Source organism: Epinephelus lanceolatus, chromosome 2 (assembly GCF_041903045.1).
Source record: "Epinephelus lanceolatus isolate andai-2023 chromosome 2, ASM4190304v1, whole genome shotgun sequence".
Taxonomy (NCBI): Eukaryota; Metazoa; Chordata; class Actinopteri; order Perciformes; family Serranidae; genus Epinephelus; species Epinephelus lanceolatus.
In genome coordinates, this window is record NC_135735.1 from 25,123,368 (window position 1) to 25,137,407 (window position 14,040).

The 14,040-nt window shown below is 42.1% G+C and overlaps 1 long non-coding RNA gene across 1 annotated transcript in view; it reads right to left on the bottom strand.

Annotated features, from left to right (window-relative positions):
* The window catches only part of LOC117259730 (uncharacterized), a 74,675-nt gene that overhangs the window by 16,023 nt on the left and 44,612 nt on the right, over positions 1-14,040 (bottom strand). The window contains exons 5-6 of the long non-coding RNA XR_004501872.2: positions 13,524-13,925; positions 13,156-13,389 (exon numbers count right to left, since the gene is read on the bottom strand). This is a non-coding gene — a long non-coding RNA (uncharacterized LOC117259730). The remainder of the gene's footprint in view (positions 1-13,155; positions 13,390-13,523; positions 13,926-14,040) is intronic.

The window sequence follows — 14,040 nt, forward strand, 5'->3', positions numbered from 1 at the left end:
AGAAACAATATGGCGGCCAGCTAATTACAAACAATGTTGTATTACAATTACATTATTACATACAGTTACACACAGTTACATATAGTGTGCTGTAGAGAGGAAAAGAGAGAGTAATAAAGGGGGACGAGTCTCTCTCCACATACGCTTTAATACTCTTTTTGTCCGTGGCGCCGCGCATACAAAAATGTGGAAATACAATCTGTAGTTTAAGCAACAGCCCTAAAGTCGGTGAAAATTGAGCTGAGAGATGAGCAGGGCGATCTGGGTGTTGGTAAGATGGAGGGAAGTTTACCACAGTTTACTGACACACACTACCCACACTGTTACGACCCACAGCTGGTTAAAAATTGTCAAAGTATCCCTTTTAGTCATAGACACATGCGAGAAAACAGTTAAGATCAGCGTTACAAAGGGGATCACAAGAATTTTTTTTCACATTTGCCTCTCAGGGCTTCAGTACATACGTAACATAGAGAAGACTTGCCACTCTACAGGCTTAGGCCTCAAAACCTTAAGTGGACTTGGGACTTGACTTCAGACTCTGCACAGAACATCATACACTAACAGCTACCTGCCCTGGATGACATCCTCACCTCCTAGTGCCTGCAGAAAACACATAACATCCTAGAAGACTCATTCCATCCTGCTCATCAATCATTTGAACTGTTGCCCTACCAAAAACACTACAGGTCCATCAAAACATGCATCACAAGATCAGTCTCAACCCCAAAGCCATCACTATACTGAACTCTTGCGTATGAAGGGCAAGTACAAATGTGTAGAATGTGAGTGGAATGGAGGCATTTATTTATTCATTCTTTTACTATTTATTACTTAGTTTTATATATGAGACCGGTCCTTGAGTGCACCTGAATTTTGTTGTATGTTTGTACATTGACAATAAAGAAACCTGAATCTGAGTCAATCTGACCTAGGACTTGACTCACGACTTGCCTGTCTTGACCTTGGTCTTGACTTGGGACTTGAGTGTAAAGACTCAAGGCTTACTTGTGACTTGCAAATCAATACCTTGGTCCCACCTCTGCTGTCTAGTGCACATTTTTTTGTTCATGCTACATGGAGTAAGGCCGATAACCACGTCCCTGATACAGATAAGTGACAAATTAAAGAAAAGAACAACATAATACACGTTTTTAGAATACATTTTTAACAAAAAATTTTCCCTCATCTTGTGTTTGTGACTCTTTTTAAAGGGATAGTGCACCCAAAAATGAAAATTCAGCCATTATCTACTCACCGATTGTCGATTGAGGCCCTGGTGAAGTTTTAGAGTCCTCACATCCCTTGCGGAGATCGGCGGGGGCAGTGGCTAGCACACCTAATGGTAGACGGCGCCTGTTGTGGAAATTCTCTGCTGCCGCCCCAGACTAACATCCAAGAACACAAAATTGAATCCACAAAGTATCTCCATACTGCTCATCTGTAGTGATCCAAGTGTCCTGAAGCCCCGACATAAAAAGTTGTTTCGAAAAAGGTCATATGAACTCTGTTTTTAGCCTCACTGTAGCCTGTAGCTCTGACTGCTTCTCTGTGCTCCGCGCTCACGTGTGCGCGCGACCAGCGAAAGCATGAGCTTTGCTCACCCGTGTTTACATCACATGACACGTGCACCGCACAGGGAGACAGCAGTAACCACAGTAGCTAAAAGATAATTTGCACTACGGTCTTTTAGCAAAGGACAGCCAAACACATCTGAAGACTTTGAAATTGAGGAGGAACAGCATTTCTTTGTTGAGCCGTATTTGTTTGAGCCCGAGTATACGGACGGAACTCAGGCTACTGGACGAAGCAGCCGCCGCAGCTCATGAGCCTAACTCTCAGCCAGCCACAGAATAGCGGAGTCGAGCACTGGAAACCTGGTGGTGTAGTTGTTTCAAGTGCAAAGCAATGCCAACAGATGAGGAAAGTCTTTGCTGCTCAGACTGGGAATTGGCGATGCCTGCACTTGAGAATCTGGACATCAGACTGCTGCTCTTCAGAGATCACCGATCACCCTGAGCACGCACACGTGAGCGCGGAGCACAGAGAAGCAGTCAGAGCTACAGGCTACAGTGAGGCTAAAAACAGAGTTCACATGACGTTTTTTGAAACAACTTTTTATGTCGCGGCTGCAGCACACTTGGATCACTACGGATAAGCAGTATGGAGATACTTTGTGGATTCAATTTTGTGTTCTTGGATGTTAGTCTGGGGCACCGTCTGCCATTAAGTGTGCTAGCCGCTCCCCCCGCCGATCTCCGCAAGGGATGTGAGGACTCTAAAACTTCACCAGGGCCTCCGTCGTCATATGGGTGAGTAGATAATGGCTAAATTTTCAGTTTTGGGTGCACTATCCCTTTAAGGTGCTTTTAATGGTGCACCCTCCACTAAGTTATCCAGGTTTTCCTTTAATTTGTCACCCACCAGAAGCCCCTGAAGACAACTGCTACATAAGGAAGCTCAAACTTCTTTCAGATTCATCTAACAGTAGCAGTAGCCAATGTATGTTAAACATGCACAGAGCACAAATGTCTACTTGCACATCACCATGGGCATTCTTACAGGAGAGTGGTAAGCAGGTAGTGTGATTGTCCTTTTCAGATTGTATCATTTGATATAAAACAAGAAAGAAAAGGAAAAATAAAAGTCATTTCAATAAAGAAATGGAGTGGAAATAAGCTGTATTTTTGGCTCTTTGACTCCAGCTCCGCTTTGCACCGCTGCAGCTGAACCACACCTGCCTCTGGATAGCGCTCTTTAGCTCCATCACACATTCCTGGAGACTGCTTACAGTCTTCCACCAGCTACAGAGAGAGATAATGGGCGGCTGTCAGTTACGCCCCTTTGTCCTCATCTCCCCTAATCAGCTCCCCCATCTCATGGAGCTGCATGGGTGTCGGAGTTTCACGTAGGACTAAGTTTGACAGTCACGTTCCATCTTAACTCTGTGGTGGAGATTTAAAGCACATAGATGGGCAGATGAAAGATACCCCTTATATGCATGAAAGAGATCAAATTGGGATTAAGGAGATTAATTTCAGATGGTAATTGAGAGAGAAACTTTTTCATCAGATTTATCTAACTTTCTAAAAGATGTCAAATGTGGTGTGATTTAATTTGCTAACAGATGAATGCTTGGTAAATTGCTGTGCTTCAGGCTTGTGTCCCTTTGGTTGGTGTAAAATCATATATCGTCAAATTTCATGACTTGTGAAGATCTGACTCATTTCTCTTGGCTTCCTCTGGGGTTAAAAAATAATTACTAGTTTTGAAACACAAATTCAGACTGAAACTAATTCAATTTGTGAGCATGGCTGGAGGGTGACTCTGAGTGGTGTATAAACGCTGTAGCGAGGCTTCAATCAGAAGACAAGCATGGGGGAACAGTCCCCCTTCAGAGATGACGAAATGACCTTGGAAATCACACAGTTGAGACGCTCATATGGGAACGTAAATTCAAATCATGATGCTCACCTTACAGTCTGGTGCTGCTGGATGTCGTAAATATCAACAGATAAACACTGACTAGATTGCTCTCTCCTTAGTAATACAAATATCTACATGTGTAGCAATGTCTGCATGGGTGATCTATATGATCACCTGGTTAGATATACTGTGATAAAATGTATTTCTAGAATTGAAATGTTTTTAAATTATGTTACAAATTTGGTATTGACCAGTTCCTTGCTCAGTATTTGTGTAGATGGTATCAAACCATACACAGTGTTTACAATGGTTTCTATTGTGCAATGAATTTTGAAACAAGGGTTTGTCTCTTTTTACAAAATATCCTCATTGAAAGTATTTCACTGCTGGAAAGATGTTCTTTTTATAAAACTGGGCTGTCTCTTAAGTATGAAGATGCAAAAACATCAACATCAACACGGGCTGCAAGTGTGCCGACTACCCGCATGCACTGTGCTGCATCTGACGGGTGATGCAACAATAGCTTGTCCGTTTTGAAAGAGGAGAAATATGGTCGCCAGCTGGTAACAAACTCATCTCGAATTACAGTTAAATGGTAAACTAAAATATATTTTTGAAAACATTTTAGGCGAGAAATAGGCAACGCAGTAACAGAGTCTTGGTTTATATTTGATCAGCGCTGCTTAGTTTCACTGTTTGATCAGAGTTTTTTCAGCCTCCATTTTAACAATACAGGAAACAGTATGCCACCCACTTCCTGTTCACAAATTCTCGCACTATAGCAAAACAGTGTACTAAAATGTTTGTGAAGACATTTTAGGTGAGAAATAGGTAACACAGTAGAAGAATCTGTCGGTGGTAACGGGTATATGAAAATGTGGAAGTACAATTTGTAGCTTGATTAACAGTCCTAGAGCCAGCAAAAATCTGCTGATGAAGCATTTTACTTCATCCAGTGCATTTCCGAGTAAGATGGAGGGAAGTGTATTACAGTTAATTTACACACACTATCCATATTTTGCAACCATTTTTGGAGTCAGTGCAAGTATTTTTTACAACTACTCTCGTGTGCGACCCTCAGATTCGCAGGTGTTTTTTTTCCATGTTGAAAAACAAGGGCGCAGTCTGTCAGTGCAGGCCAACGTGAGGATCACGTCATCTACACTCATCAATGTTTCTAGCTGTGGTTGTGTCCAACGTCATATTCAAAGGTTGGCAAAACTAACTATATACACATTCCTCACCTCTGTGTCAGAGCCGAGCCGTGCACAGAGAAAAGTTGCTAAGGAAAACTCGGATATAGACTTGGAAGAAACCATACAAAAGGGAGCCAAATCTACACTTTAGACAGGAATGGCTTGTTAAATTTACATGGCTCAGGTACAACCAAACAAATAATACAATAAACTGTGTGATCAGCACTAGATATGGCCCCGAATATGCTAGAAAAACAACACTCGCAGGAGCAACCGGTACTGCACAATTCAAACATGATGCACTAATGAAACATAATAATAGCGTAAAACATAAAACCTGGTGAGACGGGTTTACAAATGAAACAGAACCCCCACTTCCAGCAGCCTTTCGCAGACAGGAAGCTACAAAAGTGTGAATAATAATGTTGCAGGACAATTTCAGGTGTGCCCCCTAAATGTTTTGCTTGTGCTCCTAAAGTTTTCAGTTAGGAGCTACAGTTCTCCTACTAAAAAAAGTTAGTCTGGAGCCTTGCGTTATGGTAAAAAGCCAGTTAAAAATCGGCAAAGTATCCCTTTAACAGTCAACGTATAACATGGAGGTCATGTGCCAATTATGATGAGGAAATAAAAAGTTAAGCTAAAACATGAAATTCCAAAACAAAAGAAGCTGCTGAAATAATGTCTGATTAATTTTAACACATTTCATTCTAACTCAATCTGTGCACTTCAACACAAACATCTTATGACATCAAGTTTGATAATTCCAGTAAAACAGAAAATTGGACACAGGATTGAGGATAAAAGTTCAATATTTCTAATACAGCATTGGACCTGGCTGAATTGAGTCAAAACTAGTCCGAAGTTACTCTCTGTCCGCCTCTGATTAAATTTCTCTCTGACATGTTGCTCCTGCTGCCTGACTTGTTTTATGGTACACGAGGCAGGCTTCAGTTTGCTCTTGAAGCTGGCACACAGGCCACAGGCTTCACCACTTGTAGAAATTTCTCATTCAAAGTGGCTCACAGAACCGTGAGCATTTACATTCGTAGGATGGCTGGGAGCCAGCAGAAAATCAAACATATCCAACCTCTGCACGCAGAACCTTTGGTGCATGTAAGTCAAATAAAAAAATCTATTATTAACATTATGTACTTTATGTTGTTATTTTTCATCATGTTGTCAAGAATTAGCCGCACAAATCAGGGCAGAGCAAGCTGCATCTTTGGCTCAAAAGCCAATAGTGTTAGGATAAAGTGAATTGAAGATGAAAAGATTTAAATCCTGATAAGATCCAAGCTGATAAAACATGCACAACTGAACCAACCGTGTGTTTACAGAGCAGTACACTGAGACACTTGTTTCAATCAATATATTGATGTTTTGTAATAGGCTCTAAATGACTCAGGTTAGAGACTGCTGTGCAGCAAACCTTCTCACTGCTTCTGCAATTCACTTCAGCATTAATATAAAACACCAACTTAGACGGCACAGAAAAACTAAACTGAGTCAACTAGATGACAATAAAAATATTGGAAATCCATGTTTAGTTGTCTGTGGGTTTGTGTCCACATGTCCCCTTCAGAGGTGTCCTCCAAGCAAGATGCCAAACACATTCCTGCTCACTGACTGGAAGCTTCTCTTCATACAAACGACACGCAATATGACGAAGGTGATGACACCATTTATTTATATATAATGCAGATGTTAGATTTAATTAGAAATGGAAATTAAAAACAAAATTATACTTGACACTAAATCACATGAATAGTAATTACTGTGCAAAGTGACATTATTCTTTGTTGACTGGTTTTAAAGGAACACTTTACCCACAAAATGACCTTTTGTAAATCAGTAAGTCTTGCCGTGTTACCTTGAATGTTTTTAAGACAACTTGAAAATGTTAGAAAAAAACCTTATTATTGGAGTCTGGTCTTGAAGAGAGCATAAATAAGTTTCACTTTCAGTTCAGTTTTTAACAGTAAGGATTTAGTAATACAACTGGATAAAAACATTTCAGTCTAACTCATTCTGCATCCACTGCACGAGTTGTGTGATTGTTTGTAAAAAGAAGTTTTGATATAGTTTTGCCATTGTTCAACGTGGTTCCCAAGCAATCAATAAATCAAAATGTTTGCTGTTTTCTGTAGAGGCATGCAAGAAAAACAACGTTTTCTTGACAAATTCAAGGTAACACGGCGTGACTAATTGATATAGAAACAGTTGTTTTGTGGGTAAAGTATTCCTTGAGGTTAATACATCTAGCTTCTTTCCTTACGTTCTCCCTCCAGCTCAGGGCAAGGCAACCTGCGGCTCTGGAGCCACATGTGGCTTTTTTGCCCCTATCCAGTGGCTCCCTTTGTCAATCGTCTTCAGCCCAGTGCCTTTAACTGTACATTTCGCCATCTCAAAAGTGGTTGCTACAGTAGTCTCTCTAGCTTGGCTAGCATGGATTCCAAGTCGAAAACAGGAAAGGTTTTGAAAGAAAATAGAATTTAATTGTGTGTGAAGAGCTTTGTTGGCTTTAACCGCCAACTCTGCAAAGTGAAAGTTCCATCCATCCATCCATTTTCATCCACTTATCCGGGACTGGGTCGTGCAGGCAGCAGGCCAAGCAAAGCACCCCAGATGTCCCTCTCCCCAGCAAGACTTTCCAGCTCCTGTTGGGGGACCCCATGGCGTTCCTAGGCCTGATGAGATATGTAATCCCTCCAGCGTGTTCTGGGTCTGCCCTGGGGTCTCCTACCAGTGGGATGTGCCTGAAACACCTCTAACAGGAGGCGCCCAGGAAGCATCCTGATCAGATGCCCGAACCACCTCAACTGACCCCTTTCAACGCAAAGGAGCAGTGGCTCTACTCCGAGCTCCCTCCAGATGTCAGATGTCCAGATGCCACCCAGCATCTCTGCTTTTCTGCTTTTTGCAGATGATGTGGTCCTGTTGGCTTTGTCACACCGTGACCTCCAGCATGCTCTGGGGCTGTGGTTGGGATGAGAGTCAGCGCCTCCAAATCTGAGGTCATGCTTCTCTGCCAGAAACCGGTGGATTGCCCCCTCAGGGTTGGGGGAGAGTTACTGCCTCAAGCGAAGGAGTTTAAGTATCTCGGGGTCTTGTTCACGAGTGAGGCTACATGAAAGGTCCAACCAATCATAAATAGCCCACTGCAGTGCCACCTGGTGGTAAAACATATCAATGAATGCCCATTTAGACCTATTTGTAACGTTGACAGGCTAACTCTAAATGCTGTATTGTAGGCAACTGGACTTCCTTGAGTTTCTTTACCTAGTTGACAGGGAATCTTCACAAACATGTTGACAGGCTAATTTAGATTTAATAAGCTGTGTTACCTTCATTATGATGCTTAATATGTTTTGTGGCTCCAGATAGATTTTTTAAAATAATTTTTAGTCAAAGATGGCTCTTTTGATAGTGAAGGTTGGTGACCTCTGCTCCAGTTGTAGCACTTTTTAAGGCTGTGGACTTTCCACAGGCAGCAAGCCAAACTCTCCTCAACCTCCTTCCTCAGAAACTCAACCAGAATCCATTGTCATAAACTATGAAACAATTCATTTGGGCTACCACAAAAGTGAACATTGTAGAAAACAAATGTATTTTTCTGAAAAACTACCAAAATTAAACTAAAGTACACTCAGTGTAAATTCAACTGGCTATATTCAACTTATTAATAATCCTTTTCCAACACATCTCCTGATTGATTGCTTCTCTATTCAACCCAGTCGCAGGAAATTAAAGTTCTGTAAGTATGTCATGCATGCAACTAAATCAATAGACGCCAACGTGTGCATGTGTGACAGATTCAATCTGACCAGGCAGAGCTTTAACATTTAATGAGAGGATGTTTAGTAATTCTGCATGCACAGTGTTGTTTTGTACGGCACGCTGTTTTGTGATAGTGACATGTCACTGGAGCATAAGTCATAGAACTAGAATGAGAGAAGTGAGTGTGTGTGTGTGTGTGTGTGTGTGTACGCTGACCAGGGCCTATTTACTGCCAGGTGAAGCAACTAATTAAATATCAGAGGGCAGGCAGGCTCAGTCCCCTCTCTCCCTCCAACATAAACCAGGACCACAGCCACGGGTCAGAGCCCTTACAAACTCAGGGAGGCAAGCTGTATGGAAAAAGAAAGGGCACAGAGTAGAGGGAAAGATGGGTCTGGGTGGCGGGTCACACTTTATCAGTACATAAAAACACTGCTGGTGAGCCCTCTTGTCTGCTCCCAGTTTCACCTCTGGACCGCCTCGGAGAGAATAAAGTTGGTTCACAGTTATGGAGGAGGAGGTACAGGGAAGTTTGGAGAGCGCTTTCATCCCAACATGCTGTGTCACCGACTCTGACTGCATATGTGTGTCAGGAGCTGCTGGTGGTGGTGAGGGATACTGTGGGAAAAGCCCGGAGCCTTTCCAATGCTCACCTCCCTCCTCCATTGACAAGTGAGGTGCAGTAACAGCTAATCGATGGCTAGTGAATTCCCTGTGCACCCCCCTCGCTAGGCTGATCAATATTCCTGGCAATTAGAATCCCCTATCTGCATGGCTGTAGGGACCTTGGGGTGGCTCCCCAGCCCACAAACACCCAATTTAGTCCTCAGCCTATCACTTAATTACTAAATCCTCCCTAATGCCTATTGGCAGGTGGCGGGCGTACTCACAGCAGCCCCAGTGGCTGAGTGAACATGAGACCTTTGGCAAGGTGCTGGTTAAGATGCTCCCGTCCCACTTCAGCTGGCCAGTTAAACATCTGATTTCACACGAGGGCCCCGACCTGAAATGATCCGCCTATTGAGCGCCTGGCCCACACACAGCTCAGATGGATAGTGAGGAATGGGAGGAATGGGAGGAATGGGATGGGTGGGATGGCGAGGATACAGGAGACAGAGAGTCACGGTGCTAAAGCATCTGTTAGCCACTAGTTGTGTCTGTTAGCACAGTGGTGTAAAGCCTTTACAGTTACTGTGGATAACATAAGATAACATAAGATAAAAATTAAACGCAGTCTCATGATCGATCATATCAAAACGGCTCTGAGAAATGCAAATATTTCAGGTTCAATCTCTGAACACTAAAGCGAATATAGTACACCTGTAGCTTTGCAGTTACTGCTCTGTAGATCAGTGGTTCTCAACCTTTTCTTCAAGACGTACCTCCACACCTGTATCAGATGAACTCAAGTATGCCTCCATCAACAACACCTGTCAGGTTTTTCAAATGTGTTCATTTGAATTTATCATTTACTGGATATTATTCAGTCGATAGTTTACAATATTGTTACAGTATTTTCTTCATACAAGTAAACTGTCAAAGTTTAGGTTAATTTGGTCACGTCTGCGCTTGTACTGATACTGGCAGAAGTTGGATGTTAAGCTATTTCAAACATTTAGCCATTACTTTTTACTTTTACTTTTAACTACAGGATTCCTACAACTACAGCATACAGCAAGCTAGATTTAAGGCTTTTTAGACTTTATTAATGCCATTCATAATGAAATTTAAGACCAATTTTACAATAACCAAAACCAAAGAAAAAAAACAACACATAAACCAACATATTACGAATCTGGGGAATCATTGCGTGGACTAGTTTTTCTTTTCCCTTGACTTTGTATTCCACTACAGATTACTGAATACATGCCCTAAAATGTCATTTGTAATGTATTCCATTAGATTACTCAAACTAAGTAGCATATTTTAAATACTTTGGATTGCTTTTGGAAATCACCTTGCTGAGCTCATTTGTCTGGGTCTTATATTTTCATGTGCATCTCCTTTGCCACTGTTGCAGCTGCAATGCACCATCTATTTTAAAAATCTCTTTATGGGAAATGCATGCCTCATATGAATTTTACACCCTGTCCTAACGGCAAGCGAGCGTTGCTCTCTGTCCACACTGAATCCATCAAATATTCACTTCTGTCAGGTCATGTAAACAAACCACATAAGCTACCTGTCAGCTATTCACTCAACTATGTAACCACCTAAAAGATGGACAAATCTATCTTCCTACTTTTGTACTTTTTAAACAGATAACACACACTCTATATTGTAATATTTACTGGAAATGATGGACAATATAGCCAACAGCAAAGGTCATTTACCAAAAACTCTCAGTTCCCTGCTGATCTCCCTCCAGCCTGCTGCCACCTTATAGGTTTTTGTAGTGAAATGAGGAGATGCTGTGTAGATAACTCCTCATTTCAACTTCATCAATCAGCTGTTCTTTACCCATTGCACCCCCCTTTAAAGTGAGAGACAGGAATGAATAGACACAGCACGTCCAACAAAAGTTCAGCTCAAAAAGGCAGTGCTGCATCTCTGACGACCAGTTACAACATTCCAATAGAAAACAATGCAATCAAACTGACGCTTACTCACGCTGCATTCAGTTAGGACACGGTGTTAACACAAATAAAACAAAGTAATCCCTTCAAGTAATCTATCTTTAAACAGTAACTGTATTAAGAATACCACCAATTCAAAGTGTAAGGGTAACTGAATACAGTTGCTCTTATTTTGTATTTTTAGAACATAATACATACAGTATAATACAGTACATATTTATTTGTATTCCATAACTCCCAAACCATGTGTGGGCGTACACCTGAATGTTGCTCAGAGATCTGTTGCTGCTGGCCCTGGTGCTGGTGTCGGAGATGGGGGTGGATGCACGGTGGAGACAAAGGTAGAACAAACTTGGGAAATATATGGTGTATGTTGGCGAGTTTTCTTGGTGCTTGTTTCTCACTCTGTATGTGGTAATCCACTGCCCCGATTCCTACTGTGAAGAGTGTGAAAAACTTGCATAAAATACACAAAGCCTCACGGGCATTACATTGTGCTGGTTTCAGCCATGCCACAAAATCTCTGTTAAATAGCCAGTTTTCAGTGACTTAAGGGTACAGTGACAGCTAGCTACCACACAATGGATAATCTGTTCTGGGTATCCAGGCCGGGAAGAAAATATGAGTGTGGTTGGTTTCGCAATCTGTGTGACGTTCATGCGAGATGCTTGTGGTGAATTACTTAAAAAAAAAAAAAAAAAAAGTTTTTTAATATTTTGAGACTTCACAACTGAACATAAAAAAAATCATAAAAGCCTGCTTCCCATGTATTTTTAAGACAATTGAAAGATTGAATTCAATACCTTTTTAAAGATCTGTAGGAACCCTGTAACTATTTCAACTGCATATTCATTACTGTTCGCTAACTCTTTCAGTCATTTACCCATTACTTTAAACAGCTAACTATCTGAACTGTATATTCATTATTTTTAGCTACTTTTTACAGCATTTACACATTATATCTATCTGAATGTTTAGATGTATCTTTGCACTTGCTCACTACTTTTCACACACCCTCTATTTCAAAACATTTATTCAAGTTAAAGTTGACTCAGTATATAGGTGCATATACTATTTATTCTATAGTCAAATTTTTATTTAGGTTTTGTCACATTAGTTGAGCTACATAACAATTACAAGTAAACAAGTACTCGTGTTTGGGAATCACCGCAGTAGATGCTCAGTCTGATGCCCACCTGCTGACAACAAAGTCCTCCCTCCTGACTGTTCCTGGGCTGATATATGCACAAAAAACAGGCATCTTAAATGAAACATATACAAAAACAAATGTGTATGCACCCTCACACAGACACACAACCTAAAGACACATTTGTCTCTGCAGCACTGCTTTCCTGCATGACACTTTAAAAAGTAGCTGCTGCAAGTGTTAACAAGTGTGCAGAGTTTTATAGAGTCTCCTGCCAGGTACTGTTAGGAGCATTTTGTCTGACTGGGACTTCACTTTCTTTCGCTGTATTTACTTTTTTTTGCAGACCTTTTTTCAATGTGTATTCATATGTTAAGACTCTTTTGATATGCATGGTGAATTGTTTCCATGTTGAATGGAAGTGGGTTTTTGTGAGTGGGTATGTTGTGTAGATTAGTGGTGTGTATCACACAAAAGGCCTTGGGCTGTGAATTGATGGGCCATTTCCGTGCAGGTGAGTGGCTGAGGCAGCTGCCACATCACACACCCAGGTGACTGTCTCACGCAATATATTAAAGCCAGCACCGGAGGCTAGCTGACCTGACACGAAAGCCTGTCACTGTCACTCCCCCTTCTTTATCTCGCTCTCCCTGACTTATGCCATTTCAATCATTCTCTCTTTGTTTCAGCATCTTTTTTATTTCTTCATTTTGTAATTTCAATAGCCTCTTCTTAAAGACACGAGCAAAACAGAGAGACTGATAAAAAGCTGACAGTGGAGTTAAAAAAAAGTGTCTGGCAACTTTCTCTCTGAAAGACTCTCAGGAGATTCAAGACATTCCTGCCCCATCTGACAGTGAAGAATGACAGCAGAGGCAGAACAAAGGGATGAAGTGTGATGTGTGACACAAGTGATGAGCTGGACCCGCAGACACACTGTCTCAAACTATTGCAATTTTCCCACAAAGCCCTGAGAACTGTATGACAACACTTTCTCAGTCAGGTAGAGACCAGCTGCACTGTTTTTTCATACCTGAGTCTTTGCAGTGGTCTTAGTCTTCCTTGTGCTCTTGTGTACAGTGCTGCAGCTTAGCTGAGGGGAGGCCATGCTGGGTCCTTCTGTGTTGTACCAGTGGAGCGCTGCCATCCGGCTGTGGACCTCCAGCTGCTTGCTGCTGTGCCTCCACAGCCCCTCTCTACAGAGCTTCCTGTGTTTTCCACAGATCCATCTCTGCCCACTACAGTAGTCCATCACTTCTCTGCCCTGCTGTGAATGTGAGAAAACATAATGAGTACAGTGTGTGAGGCTGTACCTATGTGAGTTTAATTGCTCAATTCACATGTAGGCTAATGGATTCTAACTGTAACATGAGTAGCATGAGTGTCTCTCCCAGCTTGTACCTGCTTCCTTTCAGTGGTTTGGCTGTGAGCAGCCTACAGGTCTCGCTCCAGCGTGGTAACCCTCTACTCTCGAGCTGTTATCTCCTGCTGACTGCACCGGCCTCTGACAGGACCTCAGCCTGCAGCCGATCCCCTGCCTCCTAAAGGTGCAACACCTAAAGACAAGAATGCAAACACTCAGTCAGGACACATATGTTACCTTACACACTTTTACGTATGTGGAGATAAAAAGTATCATTTGATCAACTCCTTTTTTTTGTTGCAAATGCCAGTCTGCCTGTCTGACATCCGTCTTTGAGCTGGTTGAGTCTGGACACCTCTACTCAGCTGACACACCTCTGCACGGTGCATACTCAACTCTGGGATGCCTTGGGCACACTGCTGCGGGGCCTGGGGGAGAGCCTGGTGAAGCAAGCACACACACGCACACACAAACACATGGTGCTGTCACTTTCCTGTCACATAGCCATGAAAATGGCCCGAGGTGAAGTAAGGATAGGTGCCCGGAGCTTTACAA